This window comes from Sus scrofa, chromosome 4, assembly GCF_000003025.6.
Source record: "Sus scrofa isolate TJ Tabasco breed Duroc chromosome 4, Sscrofa11.1, whole genome shotgun sequence".
Lineage (NCBI taxonomy): Eukaryota > Metazoa > Chordata > Mammalia > Artiodactyla > Suidae > Sus > Sus scrofa.
The window spans coordinates 26,062,582-26,080,458 of NC_010446.5; positions in this window are offsets into that span (position 1 = coordinate 26,062,582).

Sequence of the window (17,877 nt, forward strand, 5' to 3'; positions counted from 1 at the left end):
GAAGTCTCCTTAAAGTCATGTAAGGAGACTCAATAGTTTGAAAAGAGAATAAGCTAAACCAAAAGAACATTTAATAGAATAATTGTAAAACAGGTTAAATGTAAAAAACAAAAAGGCACCAATAAAATCTCAACCTTTAGAAATCAGACCAGTATATGTCAATTGGTTATGATAAAGACAATCTGATTGATGATCTACTTTGTAAAGACTTTAATAGTCAAACACTTTCAATATCAAATTGTATAACAAAATATCACTAAAAATGTAGAGTGGCATTTCCATAACATGTTCTGATCTATGCTTTCTTGTGAAAATCCCAAGCTGGGTCCTAAGTAGCAATAGAGTCTATCAATCAGTTAAGCATTTTATCTCTTATCCTGATTTTGAATAATTATAAAAGCAATCACAACCTGTTCACAAAATGGTCATAGCTATACTAGTATGGTAGAATAAGAAAAAATAATAGATACCAAGCGCATGGGATTTAAGCATTTTATTTTAGAATTGAGTCCATTTTTTTTTTTTTTTTTTTTTTCCTTTTCTGGCTGCCCCTGTGGCATATGAAAGTTCCTGGGCCAAGGATCAAATAAAAGTTGGAGCTGTGACCTATGCCACAACAGTGCCTACAGAGAGACAAGCAAAATTATTAACACACTGTAGTGCAGCAAGAACTCAATTTTTTTAATTTTAATTATTTTAAAAATAATGCATTTAAGCTCAAAAGAAGAAGGATGTCATCATGAAATTTTACATATGATGAACCCCCAAAATAATCATGACCTTTGGGAAATGACTTATTTGTACATTATTTTAGTGATTTCAGGGAAAAACAAGACAGAACTATAATATTTAATCTTTGTGGCACTTTGCCTCTAGATTTCTTTTTATGCATTTAACAGATCATCTTCTCTCCCACTTCAGGACCTAGGGATATAAAATTATCTTTTAGGAATTTTAAATATCCTCCAACAAGAAGCTTTTTATAATGTTCATTCTTATTCTGCTTTCAAAGACAGCTTACAAGTTGCCTCGTCATAGATACCTTCCCTGACTTCCCTAAATATGAAACATGTTAATATGCCTTCTTAGTTCCCAAAACCTGCTTTTCAGAACACATGATTAAATGACTATTGTTAATCACATAATGTCTCCTTCCTTAATGAAAGTAAACCTGCTTCTCAACCAATGATGCAGAATGAATGATTGAAACTGAGATTCATATGTTATTTTCCAAAAGAAAACAACTACCTTACAATAGAGTCAGGACATACTGCTCAGGGTTGAATGTTTTTTCTTCTGATCCATTACTGTTTTTGATTATCTGAGGAAGGAAGAACAATAATTGATGTCAAGCTCATCTCCTGGCTCTAAAAAGCAGGTGAGCTTTTTTGTTCACAGTGAGTGGTAAAGTAGACTTTAGTGTAGGTAAATTAAGACTTTCCAACAAATAAATAAATGATTCTTCATAAGCCGCTTGTGTTCCATTCGCTGTATGTATTTCCCTCAAATTAAAAAAAGGGGGGGATGCCTTTCCCTCTTCACAGAGACCAGGAAAGAGTTTAGCACCTTGTCTAAGTACTTAATCTAAGTACAAAGCAATAATTTAAAAATTTTAGATTTGTCTGTTCAAAAGCAGTCATTTTAAAAAGCACATTAACTATTTTATCTGAACTTTACAAGATCTTTTTTCCTCAAACCTATCTTTTTAAACTCTAAAACCTACAGCAATAGAAAAAGAGTACTTTAGTGCATAAAATGTAGTACTAATGCTACAGTGGGATCTGAGAGGTAATAAGAAGGACATATGTTTGAAAAATATATATGTAATAATCTTACGTTAAATGGAAATATGCATGTTCTACAAATCAACTAAGAATGTATTAAATATTGCAATATTTTTATGAAATAAAATTAATTTCCTAAAATGTTAAAAACCTCACATATTATATAAACATTTAGTGACCTAGACATAATTTTTTTTTGGCTGCCCGCTGTGCCAGTGCTCCCAAGGTGCTGCCCATCTCATAGTGCCACAGTGGGAGCTCCTAGACAAAATTATTTTGCTTTTAATTTCTTACTCAGGCAACGTGAATTTTAATACAAATATACATAATTAAACTGATATATAATAATCCTCAATAATAGCAAATGTATGTAAATTGCAGTTATGGACAATTCTTGTTATTCTAAGAATTTGCTTCATAAGAATTGCTGATTTTGGTAACGTAATTTGGAAAATTGTAATATATCCTGATCAGTACTTTATGACGTATGACAATCATGCCATAAGTATTTTTAATTTGATTCCAAAATAACTTCCATCCATCTGTGTGGTTTGTATGTCCTATCTCCCATAGTAAATATTAAAAATTTAAAAAAAAATAAATTGGGACACTGTCTATTCCTAAGTGGTCATTCACAGCTGATCAGAAAGTAGTATTACCATACACTGTTCTGTAAAGCATACAATTCCTTAATTATACTAACTTTTGGTTGTTGTTGTTATTTGTTTTTTAAAATGGATGATCAGAGAAAGTCATCCTTGATTATGTTATTTGGATGATTGTGGCATTCCTTTTCCTAGATAAACAATCTCCTGTTTTATATGAATCAATAATGGGTGTATTTCTAATTCTCTCTAGGCCCAAGAGGGCAAAATTTGAATATAGAGAGCAGTTGGAGATAAACAAAAGAAATAACATGGCTCTGAACTGTAGTATAAATAACCTCATTGTGAGAAAGCTGACTTTGATAATTATGGGGTCTGAGTATGTCCCAGTTGGGAAAATGTTAATTTTTCTATTTGCAATTTAGACTGTACTGTCTTGGAGAAATAATGATTTTCCGTGTGTGTTTTTGAGAGAGAGAGAGAGAGAGTAAGTACATACTTGTGCCTCTGTATGTGTGATGTACACTACAGCTACCTATGGACAAGAGGGTGACTATGGAAATGTATCTGACAGGAAGACCCCATGGTGGTTTCTACTTGGAGTGCCTATAGGCCCCATGCACATTTCTGATGCAGTCTCCTATGTGTTATATGCGGAATATTAATTCTGACTTTGAGAAATATACATGTGGGAACAGGGAATGGATCTTTTGATGAGAACAATTCTTGTATATTCAAGGACTGTGATTTTACTCTTGGATATAAGAGTGAAATTATGTAGAGATATAGACTAAAAAAATGAGGACCTTGAAAAAAAGGAACCCTCTAAGGCTTTCATAGAGGACCTGGAAACAATCACATATACATATTTTATTTTCCTATTCTATAATATCCTAAATTACTCAAATCCATCAATAAGAACTGGCACCTATCAAGCTATTACCTCTAACATCTAAAGGACATCTTCAATTTTTCCCTTTGGATCTAGTCTCTAGACTCAATATTCCTCTTCATCATGTTATTGGTCCCTACGGGTCAGATCTGTGGGAGCTAAATCAAGAGTTTCCCTGTCCTCCACCTTCAGGTTTGATTTGCTGATGGGGAAGCCCAACAAGAGAATGGTGGGACAGGGAAGGGTCAGAGTAACTATTCACCTAGTTCTTTCTGTGTGGAACTGCCTTGAGTTGGCTAAATCATCAATCCAAGCTACTTCCCAGGTAGTCTTTTGCGTGTGTGGTCTGCAAACTGCTCTCTTTCCTTGCCTCTTCAGAGCTAGGGGGTGCTTATTCTTATAACCACCTGCTGCTAGGGTTGGAACCACACTATAATCTCCTGTCTATTGTTTAGTAAATAAACCATTATTAAAATTTTCTCATGTTGCCCAAAATATGCCAGGACTCTGATTGATACAGACAATAAAGGAAAATATGTCCTTGCTAGGGACCATGAAGTAGTGACAACATTGTATTGAAAAGACTGAATTCTAGAGTGCCTTTCAATCACACATAGTAAAGTGAGAGGGACTTTTGATAGAACCAGATGAAGTATGTAAGAAGAGACAGATTGTGAGGCAAATTGTAGGTAGAAAAATTTTTAAAAAGTACATCAAACTCCATTCTTTAAATATAAATACTAAAAGTAGTTAGTCCTTAAAAAATGGAGGTCAGGGAGATATTTCAATCATAATTTGGGATCTTGAATCATGGTTCTTGGGATTCCCAGATGTATTATTTTAGCATCGTGACCCTTCAAAATATTTGTGTATTTGTTTTTCCATATTCTTTTTCTGTGTATCTTAAAAAAATGGGTTTATTTTCTTGTTTTCAATTGTTGAACATTTCATATCTCACTGTGAGGACTTGGAGATCTCTGTTACATGGAGTGAATGTCTTCCCTTCTTAATGTGCTGATTTTTTTTTTTTTTTTTTGCTATGTTTAATTTACTTGGTGTGAACTTAACATCCCAACTCAAGTGAGAAATAAGAGCTGAAGTAAGTTTCTTTTGTTTAGCATTATTTACCAGGAGTTCTGCCACATTCATATGTTAGATTCACTTGGAAAAGACTCTGGGCAAATGTTTTTCCTAGATAAATTTGGTCTGTCTTTATAAATTGTCAACAGAATGCTCTGGCACTTGGCTATTACTTTTTAATCAAATAAGTGCTCTTCACTACTATTGAAACTCAAGAGGAAATCTATAATATAGTAAGAATCTTTGCACTTTCCTTGAAATAATAAAACTAAAATTTGGCTTTGAGCTAGAGCTAATAAGTCCTTACTTATTGCTTTAACTGAATAAACATGAGCAGTACTTGAACAACTTGTACTCTCCTGTGGAATTAGGAAATATAATTTAAATATCAATGTAATCAAATCTTTGAGGTATCTATCATTTATAATAGAATCTTTATTCTACTTTGTCTTCTTCCAGTGGGGGAAAAAATCTGCATTGTATACATTGCATCATGTATGCACACAGTATTAGAACAAAGAAATCCTTATAATTGGAAGGAGTTATCTTAGTTTAACCTCTCAGCAATTGTTGAACATTTCATTATTATATACATATGATTATCATCCATTCCCTGCTGTAGATTTCCCATTGATAGAATAATCCATGTATATTTACTTAGGTCGAAAGTCATTCCTTACGTTGGGTAAAAATCTAGCTCATAATTGAGCCAAATTCCACCCTCAGGGACCTTTCAATACTTTATAAATCTATCATTTCTTTTCCAAATCCTCCTCTCTTTATTGCAAACATTCATTATTTCCTCTTTATAATGTAATTCACTCTTCCGCTTTCCATGAATAAATCTGGCATCTGTCTCTTGTTTTTCTTCCAAATATTACTCATTTATATGAGGTTTTATATATATATATATATATAAAATACTACATATATATATATGTATGTATATGTATATATATATACCAAAATACTACAGAAAAATTAACTAGATTGGTCATCTGTTAATATTTTCAATTGCTTCACCAATATTATGTATATAGTTCTAAGAGTTTTACAAACATGATTCACCACATAACCACCAATACAATCATGATACAAAGTATTTCCATCATGCCCAAAAGTTTATGAATATTCCTTTGGACGCAATTTCCTCCTCCCTTGCTTTATTTCTTGGCAACTACTGATCTGATTTCTTTCTGTCTGATTTGCTTTTTCTAGAACATCAAATAAATGGAACCATAGAGTAGGCAGCATTTGGTGTCTGGCTTTCTTCCCTTAGGCCAGTGCTTATAAAAATCATACATATTCTTGCATTTATCAGCACTTTGTTCCTTTTTGTTGCTTCATAGTATCTTATTGTATGAATATGCTATAATTTATTAATTCATTAGATGATGGACATTTGTGATCTTTATAGTTTTGAGTGATTGTGAATGACTGATACACATATTCACATAGAGTTCTTTGTGTTGCCATTTCTCTTGGATTAATATCTAAGTGTGGAATTTCTGGGTCATATGGTAAATTTATGTTTCACTTCACTATGTTTCACTTAACTGGCTAAATGGCTTTCCAAAGTATCTTTACTTTTTTAAATTATTCCCACCAGCACTGAATTGGGTTTTATGTATTTTATATCATCATATCTTTAACATTTTATATGAAGATGTGTACATTCTGTATAGGTCCTATGCAACTTGATAACAGAATGAGAGAACATATTTGTAAACCATATATCTGATAAGAGATTAATATCCAAAATGTACCATAAACTGATATAACCCAATACCCTGAAAACAAACAACTTGAGTAAAAAGTGGATAAAGGAGTTCCTGCTGTAGCTCAGCAATAATAAAACCAACTAGTATTCATGAGGATGAGGGTTCAATCCCTGGTCTCACTCAGTGGGTTAAGGATCTGGTATTGCCATGAGCTGTGGAATAGATTGCAGATGCAGATCAGAACTGGTTTGGCTGTGGCTGTGACTGTGTCTGGCAGCTGTAGCTCCAATTCAACCCCTGGTTGGGAACTTCAATACACCACAGGTGTGTCCACTTTAAAAAAAAAAGGAAAATTTTCCCTTTGCAACAACATGGAAGAACTTGGAGGACATTATGCTAAGTACCTAAGTAAAATAAGCCAGATACAGAAAGACAAATGCTGCATTATCTCAGTTATATGTCAAATAACCAAATAGTCAAACTCATAGAATCAGAGAGTAGAATGATGGTGGCCAGGGGCATGGGCAAGGTGGAAATGAAGAGATGTTGGCCAAAGAATGCAAAGTTTCAGTTATGGAAGATGGATGAGTTCTGGAAATCTAATAGGCACAATGCTAATGATAGTTAACAATGGTCCATTGCATTGCATAATTGGCATTTGCTAAGATAAATTTTGAATCTTTCAACGTATGCACAGACATACAATGGTAACTATATAGAGGTGATATATAAATTATTTATCTTAATTGTGGTGATCTTTTTACAATATCTACATATTTAAAATTATCAAGTTTAGCACCTTAAATATATATAATTTTTTGATGTCAAAGATATCTCAAGTCATTTTTAAAAAGCTGGCTCAAAGCAGTGTGTGGTGCTTTTAAAAAATTGCCGAAGTTTTATATATAAAATAAAAAAGGAAAGTTATTTTATTTATGCATAAAATAAGATCTAGAAGATGCCCCAAAATATCAACATTTGTAAGGTATCAACATACCTAAATATAGAACTGTACCTAATATCTCTAGTATTATAAGATAAATAATACTAGCTGAAATAAGTTGAAAGTATAATATGATTAATAGTAAACTCATAATTGAAAAATTAAGCATAGCTTGTAAGTCTCAAAGTGAAGTATTAAAATATTGATGGTATTATGTGTTCAACTCAAATCCAACAAAAAATGAATTTGCAAGCTTTGATACAGTTTAATTCCAATTGTATTATAAAATAAGTGTGTGGAAAGAATAGACTACAGTGTTAACATTTATCAAGGTCAACAATGTAATTTACCCAAGTCAAAAGAAAGTCTGGGTATACCATCCTGCACTATCTCTGAGGAGCAATCCTAAGGAGAGTCAACTGAAGAGACAAAGTCTGAATCCTTGGGAGATTATGATGTTGCTAAACCAACCTTGGATCTGTTGTCTCTTAGACTACTGGTTATGTCATTTAAACTCTCTTTATGTAGATGGCTTTTATTTGGGCTTGACATCACTTGTTCAAATGAAGAACAAACTACAAATAAAAGAAGTTGGGACACACTGGAAATGAAACAACAGAAGCGTTTTTTTTATATTATTGTGTTTACTTAGCAATTTTCTTCCTTTTCCCTCAATCCTCTAGACACTGAAATCACAAGAATTTTGGAGTTCCCGTCGTGGCTCAGTGGTTAAGGAACCCGATAGTAGCCATGAGGTGGCGGGTTTAATCCTTGGCCTCACTCAGTGGGTTAAGGATCCGGCATTGCCATGAGCTGTGGTGTAAATCTAAGATGTGCCACCGATCCCTTGTTGCTATGGCTCTGGCATGGGCCAGTGGCTATAGCTCCAATTAGACCCCTAGCCTGAGAACCTCCATATGCTGTGGGTGTGGCCCTAAAAAAAAAAAAAAGAAGGAAAGAAAAAGAAAAAAAGAAATAACAAGAATTTTATCTATCAGAGGGAAATAATCAGTGATAGAGCTTTTTTCTTGGATAGGTATTCTAGAAATATGCTCAGAGTTCTCTCTGTGTAGTCTGATTCCTCTTGTAATAATTTGTGCAATGCTACTCTGGAAAAATCATGCCAAACTAATTTCTTGCAAGTTCTGATGAAAGTTTCTAGATCTAGGGAATACCTTACAAATACATATTCATCCAACAAAACATGTGGCGATATTTGTCATGTTGTACTTAGGAAGGGGTAGTAAAATGTGTTTGTCATTTGTGGCATAAGAACAGCATACAAGTTACTATTCCTTGTCCTTATAGAGGTAAGTTTCTAAGGGCTTAACATAGTACTGTTTCCTCAACCATCTCTTATGCTTTAGAATATAACTTTACAGAATAAATTGATCTTCAGCTTATACAATTTACAACTAGCAAAATAAATAAATACAGAAATATATATATAATATATATATATAAACTTATATACCAAAAAACCATGCAAGCTTTGATGAAATATTAAAGACTATTTTAAAAGATAATACATTTTTAAAGAGTTAACATACAGACAAAAAACAGATATATTGTGCATAGTTTCCAAATACCAGTTACTCAAATACACTGTGAAAACCTGGCTTGAGGGAGTTTCTGGAAAGAGATTCAAGGATATAGTTTATATCCTAAATCTATGTTATGCTGTAAGTTCTAAATATATAAAATTTTTTATATACACAGAAATACAGTTGTTGTATCATGGTAAGGGCTTAACCACAAAGGTGAAGGGATTTAAAGATATAATTAGGTTCCTAAACATGGATTTTAAGTTAATCAAAAGGGAGATAAGATGGGCCTAGCTTAATGAGGTGAGCTCTTGTTATGAATTTATCAAATTAACACTTATTCAGTGTTGCACAGAGTGCCAGATGGTGAACATTGATTCAAAAACAGACCACAAGATGAACTGAAATCGAGAAGTTTATTACAGGTCCTGAATGAAGTACCAGGTATAGATACCACAAGGAGAGGTCAAGGCAGAATGCACACAGAGCAACAAGGTCTGGGGCACATGCTTTGTTAGGGTTTGGCTCCAGTTTCCAGGCTTAAAGCCACATTAATTAATTCAAACCAAAAGAGTCTGGTTTTGTTAAGTCACACAAAGTTCTTATGTAAAGGGAAGGCATTAGGTAGCAGAAGAGACTTGGTCTCCAGGACTGTTGCAGAAGTTATTTCAAGAACTTATGTGTTCCTGACTCTGCAGACTGCTATCTGGGCACATGCTAATAAGGAGACAAGTGTCAATTTGAGGTCACTGCATGCTACTTGACCAAACAAAAGGAACTCCAAAGCTACCAGGGAATAGCTCAGCTAAACCTTCAACAACCCTTTAAAAGAGAGTCTGGAGGTGACACTGTCCTGTTAGGCTTGAAGAAGCTAACTGCCATGCAGTAGAGAGGGTCAGATGGCAGAGAATTGTGGGCAGCCCCTAGAAGCTACAAACTATAAGGAAATGGATACTGCCAAAAATCAATGACCTTAGAAGAGAACCCAAGCCTCAGATTTGAGATTCAAGTTGACACTTTGATTGCAGCCAGGTTTCAAGGAAATTGTACCCAGCTACACAATGCCTGAACTCCTGATCCATGGAAACTATAACCATAAGTGTTTGGGAGGTGTTTGTTTGTTTGTTTGTTTGTTTTTTGGCTATGCCTGTGGCATGCAGAAGCTCCCAGGCTAGGAATCACAGCAGGGACCCTAGCCACTGCAGTGACAATAGCGGATCCTTAAGCTGCTATACAACAGGGAAACTCCAAGTATATGTGTTTTAAACCTCAATTTTTTTGGTAATTTGTTATGTAGCAAGAGGTAACTAATACTAATACAGTGTGGAGAAAAAGTAGGACCAATACTAAAATTGCTGATTCATTCATTAGTTCATTTACTCACTCATTTACTAGTTACCATTGTGTACCAATTGCTACTATGTACTGACATTGTTTTAGAAACAAGATGAATGAAAAAGTATACAGTTCAGTCTCTACTCCCCGAGGCTTAGAGTGTAACAGAGGAATGTAATGAGTTAAATAGTCACAATTATAAAAACTGAGATATGAGGCTAAATTAATACACAATGATTTTCTCACAGCACACTGCAAAGGACCCTTGTAGGCTCAAGGATTTTGTAGTGGTCTTTAATGAGAAAGTAAAAGGATTATTTGGAAAGAATCTTCCCAAATAGAGGGAGATGTGGTTCCACAACCAACTTCTTAGAACAAGATTCTTATTCCATTGCCTTTTCTCATTAGGCTATAAAATTGTCTTCAAGGCAGATATTGTATCTTGTTTCGTTTTATTGAGTCTAGTATACAACAAGGTGCTTGCTATGCACTTGATAAATGAATGAATCATTAGTATCATAAAGAAGCAGGCTTTGTCAGTGCATAAGAAAGATATTTATCTTAAAACTGCCCATCATAGAGTAGTCGGATCACCATTAGTTGACATCTAAGTAGATAGCATGATCATCACTCAAGAGCATTGCAAATGTGTCTGTTGAAGCAATTCTAGTTTTCAGCTTCTGCTCAGTCCTCAGTGATAAAATGAAATAATGGTAGACAGGATGGAATTTCTTTTTGCAATAAGAAATAGCAACTGGAGAAAGGAATTATCAGAAGATGAGTGACATGGGCCTGAATAAGATGCTTTGCCAAGTAGGGATAGTACAGAATTATAAAAGAGCAATTTTGACATCAGAAAAAAAAAATCAGGATATTTGATCTTAGAGCTCAAATAAAACAATGCATATTAATCAATAAGGAAACACATAGTAATGGTATTTCAAATCTTCTTTGAATGGTATTTTTGAGCTTCTTTTTCACATGGGGACTATGTAAGAAAAAGACCATTCAAGATTTTAGAATAAGTGTACACATGCACAACCATTAAGGTTGGGGAATAGACCAGAATTCAAAGAATCTTTAGTGCCTCAGTTTGAAAATGCCCTCCTTCACTCCATACAAACTTGAATCTCAACCTGGAAGCTGAGAGTTGAGGCACTAGTTCTGCAACCATTAACAAGGGCAGATCAGATCAGTCTTGGAGGCTGAAACTCTGACAGACTTTCTTGGCTAACTATCTAGTGTAGCATTATATGTAGGTAATAAATTCAGCTAGACCATGATGATTTGTTTCACTACAATGATCAATGTATGATCAAAGTCAGTCATCACTTATTATTTAAAATTTTATTTTCGGAGTTCCCGTCGTGGCGCAGTGGTTAACGAATCCGACTAGGAACCATGAGGTTGCAGGTTTGGTCCCTGCCCTTGCTCAGTGGGTTAACAATCCGGCGTTGCCGTGAGCTGTGGTGTAGGTTGCAGACGCGGCTCGGATCCCGCGTTGCTGTGGCTCTGGCGTAGGCCGGTGGCTACAGCTCCGATTCAACCCCTAGCCTGGGAACCTCCATATGCCGCTGGAGCGGCCCAAGAAATAGCAACAACAACAACAACAAAAGACAAAAAAAAATAAAAATAAAATAAAATAAAATTTTATTTTGGATTTTTTCTGAATGGTTGCGCTAGTAGAAAATATTGATAAACATACATTTTGACAATTGTTTATATTTTATTGTGGATATTTAACATTAAAATTTGGGATAATATGTAAATATTTATAAAGAATACCATGAATATCAACACAGAAAAAAATCTGACTTACATAAAATTTTTTTAATAGTTATTTCCCCAATGCAATTTTTTTTCTACTGTACAGCATGGTGACCCAGTTACACATACATGTACACATTCTATTTTCATACATTATCATGCTTCATCATAGGTGACTAGAGAGAGTTCCCAGTGCTACACAGCAGGATCTCATTGCTAATCCATTCCAAAGGCAATATTTTGTATCTGTTAACCCCAAGCTCCCTAACTACCCCACTCCCTCCCCCTCCCCCTTGGCAACCACAAGTCTATTCTCCAAGTCCATGATTTTCTTTTCTGTGGGAAAGTTCATTTGTGCCTTATATTAGATGGCAGATGTAAGTGATATCATATTGTATTTGTGACATAAATGTAAATTGTGACATTTCTCTTTCTGACTTATTTCACTCAGGATGAGAGTCTCTAGTTCCATCCATGTTGCTACAAATGGCATGATTTCATTCTTTTTTTATGGCTGAGTAGAATTCCATTGTGTATATATACCACATCTTCCTCATCCAATGGTCTGTCAATGGACATTTGGGTTGTTTCCATGTCCTGGCTATTGTGAACAGAGCTGCAAAGAACATGCCGGTGCATGTGTCTTTTTTAAGGAAAATTTTGTCTGGATATATGACCAAGAGTGGGATTGCTAGGTCACATGGTATTTCTATGTATAGATTTCTAAGGTATCTCTATACTGATTGCCATAGTGGTTGTAATTACTTACATAAAATTTAATCAGTAATCTCTCTGATGAAAAATCTATCTTTGGTAATAAAAGGAATTGTTAGCTCCTTGAGGGAGGGCACTGGACTGTGACAGTCACTCAGGTTATGGGAGTCTAGTATAATGCCTGGAAAGTAGAAGTTAAAATATTGGTTGAATACATTGGTGAAAGCATAAAAGGAGGTTTTGTAATTAGACTATTCAAAATTGTCACCTTTCATTAGAATTTTATATTTTAAAATATTTAGCTAGTTTATTTTTGTCATTGAAAATATTTTGAATACAATTTCTACACGACCATTAAAAATTATGCTGATTTTATTCTTTTAGCATAACTTATCACATTTTATGGAGAAATTGTGCTATGTTATAGCTGTCAGTAGTAATAAAATTATCCTGACAACTAGTTTAAAAAAATAGAGAGGAAAAAATGATAAATTACTCCATTAAACAATTTCTAGTCCTATAAATGCTAACGTGACTCAATCAGCTTCATTTTAGATAAGCAAAGAAAGTGATAAAAATGAGAATGATTTAAATTAGCTTTCAGTATAGAAAAGCTGAATATAAAATATTAATTAATGTAAGTGTTATGATGATACTGTCCAGAGAATTGGCTATGTTCTTACAATTTTTAGGTTGTATAAAATGAATGACATACACTATTTTAAAATATTTTATTATTAACTGTAGAAATTTATCTTCAGGCAGAATAATGTGAAGAACATAATCTGTAACTGAATTCCAATGAAACAGAAAAGATGGTCCTCATATCTTATTAATTAAAATAATTAGCTTAATTATTGCTTAAAGTGGATTGGGCCTGAAAATTATATATTCAGCATGAAAGACTCCAAATTTTTGTCTAGTAAGGGTCATGAAATTAATAATAATTAAGAATTATTTTTTGCATGCTTCCAAATATTTAATACATATTCTATTTGGTATAATTAGGTTATATAAAAAGTCCCTCTGAGAAATAGCCTCTTCAGCATAGTGTCACATTGATAAATATATTCAGAGATCTCCAAAATAATATTTATATGGTAATTAAAATATAATTAAACATTTTTACAAAACCTTAAAATGCTAATAATATGATTCTTAATTGTTTATATGTTTCTCCATTGCTATTTTAGATAAATATCAGACTTTTAAATTTTTTATTATTAGGATAAAATAAAAACAAAATGAAAATTAAAGAGTAAAAGGAATAAAATTGACTTAAATATTTGTGATTTCTAGAAAATCATTGTGTGAAAGTCATACCATGCTCAATATAACTCTCACAAATGGTAGTTACAACTTAAGAGAGGTAGTACCATCAGATAAAAAGTTCATTGTCTGTAATCAATAAAAATAATATGATATGGTCAGTCTAGGTTCTTCAAGGATAATATACTGGCCTGGTCTGGGGTTCATCCTGTAAATTCCATATGTACTTGATTTGTTCAGTATAACCTATGTTGAGTAGTTTGAGAACATACAGACTATACAAACTCAAAAGATACTAATGAAAAGACAAATGATTGGAAATAATTTGCATAGAATGAAAACTATTTAAAACAAAACTTAGGAGCCAGATATTTATATATGCTGTTTATTCTTTCCTTATAGCAATGCATACAGGATAAATCACAGAAAACAAAACTGCTAACTCTAATATTTATAATAGGTTTCTTTTATTTTTTGAGTCCCTGATATATTCCCTTACGTGTGTACATGCAGAGTTAGTAAGGTGACATGATCTTTACATCAAGCTTGTAGGTTAGATAGCACTGCCCTCATTTTATGGATGAGGAAACTGGTTAAGAGGGATTAAGTAAATGATTATTACAGGCTACCAGGTAATAGAGATAAAATTTGAACTTAGGTTTGTGCATTTCCAAAGACCTTACCAGGAAATTTTCATCAAACTCCTCAGCAATTTCATATGGGTAAAATAAAATGCATAATGTGGAATAAATTCATGTACAGAAAGAAAAAATTTCCCCAAAGAAGTCCAAACCCTGCAGAATAATATTTTGGGTAATGCATATGCCTAATTTACATGACTAAGTTACACTCAATGTCTTCATGAAAGTATTTGCATTCAGAATTTTTTGTTTTGTTCAATTTTCTCCAAGAATTATGTTTTCTCAGATTATGTTTGCTTTAAAAATATATGTATTTTGCAATTTTCCCAAACAAACTGGCAATGTCAAGGATACGTTTGTATGAAGAACAAAACAATTGGCAACTAAACATTTTAAATATGTACAAAAATATCTTAATGTCTATTGATGTTTGGTCACTATCTAGGATATGCTGGGTTTTTAAATTTCTTTAAGTAGGCTTCATGTATAAAGCAAGAATAAAAATTTCTGTATTTGGCTTGCTGTGAATGAGAGTCTTAGAGTTCTATATAAATGTTATCTAGAGGGAGTTAGCTCTATAAATCTGAAGTTCAGAAAAGACTGAATAGAAAATACTAAATTAGAAATCAACAGAATAGTGGTGCCAACTGAAGCCACCTTCATGATAGTGTCCCACAGCAAGAGCTGTAGACTGAGAAGAAAAAGCGCTTGAACTCGAACTCTAATGGTTACAGGACTAACGAGGGGACAGCGAATCTTAAAGAGATACTGAGGAGTCACTAGGGGAAAAGTCAATAAGGAAAAGGATGAGAAATGCTAAGAAAGTAATATTTTTTAAAAGAGATTAAAATCCACTGAGATGTTTACTGATTATAATGCAGAGACCAGTAGTGACCTGGGGAAGTAGATTTGGGTGCATCATGGAGACGGAAGCCTAAATTCACTGTGATAAGAAGTAAATAATCAGAGATGAAAGTTTAGGCACCTTTGCCAATTATGCTGGCTCTAAATGTAGGTAAGCAGAAAAACATTGCTGGTGGGGCCGTGAAGTAAGGAAAGTTTGTCCATAATTCTTATTCATTTTCTTATAGTTATTATTATATAAAACATACTGAACAAACTTACATGCCAGTGGAAAACATTAATGAAGATATTAAAGTTATAGGTGAGAGAATCACTAAACAGCCCTGAGAATCTACATAATGGGATAAAATACTAGGTAGAAAAATTAGATTCTGAAGTATACATGGAAATTATGACTACTTTTCTTCTTCTTTTCCTCCGTCTCTAAAAGAAAACTGAGTATAATAGCATAATTTCTTCTTTACTAGAATGAGCAAACAAGTGCCTTTCCTGTTGTAACCAAGGAGAAACAAAACAAAAGGTAATTTATTACATTTGTACTCTGATAAGGCACTTCATATGGATGAAAATAAATCAAACAATATCCTGTACAGAAATAGGAATTAATCTCTTTGTAGGAAGTGGTAGATAATTTTTTAAATTAGGAAATTTTCCCTTTTCCACATGGATTTAAATTAGACCATATCTCCACCTGTTTCTGTCCTTGGCTTATGTTTGTGTGCTAAAGCTAATAGGTTCGCTAATTAGAGAAATTATCATATGTTAAGCTCTTACAGGTGAGGGTAACCATAAAGATGGATGCTTGGCCATTTTCTTTCTTTTTTTTAAATGACTGCTCCACACCTGTGGCATATGGACATTCCTGGGTTAGGGGGTCTAATAAGAGCTGTAGCTGCAGGCCTATGCCACAGTAACACTGGATCCCAGCTGGACCTTTGACCTAGGCCACAACTTACAATGATGGTGGATCCTTAACCCACTGAGCGAAGACAGGGGTCAAACCCACACCCTTACAGACACTATGTGTTTCTTAACCCCCTGAACCACAAGGAGAACTCCATATAACTAGGGATTTTTTTTTTCCTTCCTTTTTTGGCTACATCCATGCCATATGGAAGTTCCTATGGCCAGGAATCAAATCCCAGCTGGAGCTATGACCTACACCATAGCTGCAGCAATGCCAGATCCTTAACACACTATGCCACCAGGCCAGGGATAGAACAGACCCCTCCACAGGGGCAAGCTCCATGGTGGGAACTCGCCTGGCCATTTTCAATTGTAAAGTCCTGGAATTCATTCCAACACTAGCACCATCTTCTCCATGAACAGGCCAAGCCCTTCATTCTACCTGACACTAATTGACATGAGGTTTATAACAAATTTAGTAACTATTTCAGAAGCTATTGCAAAGTTATTCACATGGAAATTGTGGTAAATTAATAGAAGAGGAAGAAATGGAGTCAGGAAATAAGATCCACTCCGACACATGTGAATAGGTTTTCCTTCACCTGTAAGGTGTCTGGAGATCTCTTTGGCAAGATTTAATGAAAGTTACATTCAGGAAATAGGAAACACAGCCTTGAGGTAAAGAACCAAGTTAGGTCCTGGAAGAGGCAGTGGTGGCACTGACCATGGGGATGCCTAGGGAAAGAGATTTATCTTCAGAGGTGTTTACCTTGACCTCTGGCAGATGCTTTTTGTCATGAGTTTACATTTTTTTTCTCTTCTGTTGCACTTGCTTTTTCAAAGGTGCCTATTGGTAATTGAATAAATTCTTCCCTGGATGTAACCTTGGGATATCTGAAGAGATAGAATAATAGTTGGGAAAATGTTCTAGTTCTTTCAGCTCACTGGTGCCCATAAAGATGAAGCTCATTTCTCGCTCTTTAATACAAGTAAAGTGGCAAACAACAATAGGAAAATAAGTGGTCAATGTCTTGGTAGTCCAGCTGAAATTGACATGCAAGATTGAGGATGAAGCCATGGGAATAAGTGAGGAGGGGAACAAGTTCATGAATGACTAAGCCTAATAACTGAGAGAGGAAATTACACAGTGGAATGGAAATTTTATGTCTGGATGGTAAGAAACTCATAAGAGTTATTGCTTTGACATAATAAGATGACCCCATCCCACTTTTGATCCTTTTGGAGCATGGAAGGCAGAATAAGGATTGCTTTTACTCGTGAAGGTAATGAGAAAGTAATACTTTCAGAAAGAAGCTAGGTTTCAGTTTAGCCAGAAGCTTAAGGCGATAAATTGATGTAGGTGTGGCAGTTAGAATAATGGCCCTGGAAGGATGTCTGTGACTTGAAATCAACTTCATCCTCAGAACCTGTAAATATGTTTCCTTACGTAGCAAAAGGACTTTGAAGATATGATTAAAGGTAAAGGCCTGAGATGGGGAGAGGAGTCTGGATTATCCAGGTGGGCCCAATCTAATCGTACCAGTCCTTAACTGCAGAAATCCTCTTGCAGCTGTGGTCAGAGGGACGTGACTACAGAAGCGTCAGAGACGAATTCAGCTTTGCTGGTTTTTAAAAAGGAGGAAGGGAACCAGGAGGCAAGGAATGAGGGTGACCTCTACAAGAAAGCATGGAGAAACAGACTCTCCCCTAGAGTTTCGAGGAAGGCGTGAGGCTTGCCAACGACTTCTGACCTTCAGAACTGTAAGATAATACATTAGTCTTGTTTTAAGCAGTTAAGTTTGAGCTATTTGT